General features: G+C 25.7%; 1 protein-coding gene across 4 annotated transcripts in view; it reads right to left on the bottom strand.

The window, feature by feature from the left end:
* LOC136091274 (uncharacterized) overlaps positions 1-2,500 on the bottom strand; it is a 182,726-nt gene that overhangs the window by 13,032 nt on the left and 167,194 nt on the right. The gene's annotated exons all lie outside the window — the stretch shown is intronic.

Here is a 2,500-nt window from a genome sequence, read left to right as displayed (position 1 = left end):
TTGTAATTCAAAAAGGTTTACAATATCCTTTTATCGGCAACATTCTTTGTCTCAATCGAAACCAAATTAAGAAATTTTGTTTAAGTATACATTTAAATAATATCAATTTCATCTTTTATCATTATTCCTTTTTTTATTTTACTGTATTTATAAAACTATTATAACTTATTTTATACTGTCTTTTTTAACTCTACTACTAATTTACTATTATCATTAATTTATGCTTTATAAATCTTATAAATATTGTTTATAATAATAGTGAGAGTGATTTAATTGTAGTAATAGTTTTATGGGTATTGTCCTTATTTTTGCTAATGTTATGTTTATTTTAATAATTGCTTTCATAGTTATAAACTTTATTATAACTATTTTTATCATAATTTTTATCATTAGTTTATAATTTTTAGAAAAGCTATCATGTTATAGTTACTGTTTGTAATGTTTTTTTATTCACATATTATTGCAATTAATAATATTATCTTTTTAGTGCTCTATTTTTCTTTCTTTCCTTTTTTTTTTTTTTTTTTTTTGTTTTTTTTATTCTTGTTTATTTTATTTTAAATTATTTCTGTTTAATTTATAATTTCTTTTTTTTTTTTAGTTGTCACTCTATTGACTAGTTTTTAACTATATGAGTGACACCTAACCTTATTTATGTGAGTTTATAAAATATTATTGTAAATTTTCATATTTTATGGTTAAATAAATGGATTAATAATATAGATTTTCAAAATAAAGTTTTAAAATTTTATTGTGCATTCCATGGAGGCAAAAAGGTTAGCGCTGCTGCTCTTGACATATCTAAAGCTTTAGACAAAGTTTGGCATGTCGGTCTTTTACACAAGCTTTTTTCATATGGTGCATCTAGGAAAGTTTTTGAGATTATAAAATCGTTTCTTTCTAACCATTTTATTAAAGTCATCCTTAAAGGTCAACACTCTTCTTCATTACCAGTAACTTCTGGGATACCTCAAGGTTCTATCCTTGGTCCATTTTTTTTTCCTTATCTACATTAATGATCTTCCCAACAACCAAAGTAGCTCTTTTTGCTGATGACTCAACTTTTTACTCCTATTTTAAGAAAAAGTCTTCTCTTTTCTATTACTTAGGCAGCCGATCTTGAACCTGATCTCACTTCTGTAACAGATTAGGGCTCGTAGTAGCTTGCAAATTTCACCTCCAACAAAACTCAGTTATTTAATGCAAACAACTATCACAATACTGTTGACATTCCTATATCAATGAATGGTAACCCTCTGAGCGAATCCTCTTTTTTATGTCTTCTTGGATTATTGTTTATGGCTGACCTTTAATGGAAACCATATACAAAATTGCTAAATTAGCATCTCCTAAGGTTGCTTCTCTTTATTGTTTTTGCCATTTTCTTACTTTTGATTGCATTCTCTACCTAAATCTCTAATTCGTAATTCCATTAACTAAAACTCATTCTCATTTGACTTGTCATTCAGCAAACTCTCATTTTTTTAATGCATCTGTCCCTGCATCCGCTAAAAACCTTTATTTGCCTAGATTTATTTCCTGCACTTCAACTCTTTAAAACACTTTCCCATCTTCATGTTTCTGAATCTCTTTTCTAGTTTTTCCCATCTTCATGTTCAAAAATTAAAATTAACAAAAAACAACTGGGCATTGTTATTTAAATGTGTGTCAAGTTATTTAAATGTGTGTCAACCTGGTAATTCAAAAGTATGTCAATCAAAAATAGTATTTGTTTTTGATAAAAATGAATAACTTTTATATTATTGCTAAGAAACATTTTGTTAAAAGTCTTCTAAGAGACTTGAGCATTTTTTCACAATATTTTTTTGTTAAGAAAAATTCAAGTTAAAACATTGTTTTCTTAAACCTTTATAAAAATACACTTCTTTCGAGATTGTGGTTGACGTACACATAGAAAAATTTTTTTTTGACAATACTAGATTTTATTTAACACTAATAGATTTATACAATTTTATTGTAAATGCAAGAGATTTGAACACAAATATCTTTACAACTGATACGATGGTGAAAAATGAGTTGCATATTTGAAATCAAAATGAGATATGCTGTATGAAAAACATTTTTTGCTCAGGAATAAAAAATAAAAATTTTGGCGGCCTGTGTTATTTATACTCACTATTGAAATAAAACAAATAAAAAATTATTAGCAAATTATTTTCTGTGTAATATAAACCAAATAATATGTGTTTTTAGCTGCACTCTTAAACTGCATTTGGAATTGGAATGATTTTGTCAGTGTATTATGTCTAAACAAGAGATTTAGGTGTTATAATTTTTATTACATCAAGTTTTAATAATGTTTAAAGAAACTTTTCTCTTTTTTATATAACTTTTAAAACATTTTTGTTACACCTAATTGTGAATCTAAAGAATGCCATTTTTGATTCTATAGATCAATTCCGCTGAACAGCGTTAACTTAATTCTAGTTGAAAATGTTTAAAAAAATTACTATAGTGCCTATATATACTAAATATACTA

Source organism: Hydra vulgaris, chromosome 15 (genome assembly GCF_038396675.1).
Source record: "Hydra vulgaris chromosome 15, alternate assembly HydraT2T_AEP".
Classification (NCBI taxonomy): domain Eukaryota; kingdom Metazoa; phylum Cnidaria; class Hydrozoa; order Anthoathecata; family Hydridae; genus Hydra; species Hydra vulgaris.
This window is presented reverse-complemented; position numbering and strand designations above follow the sequence as displayed.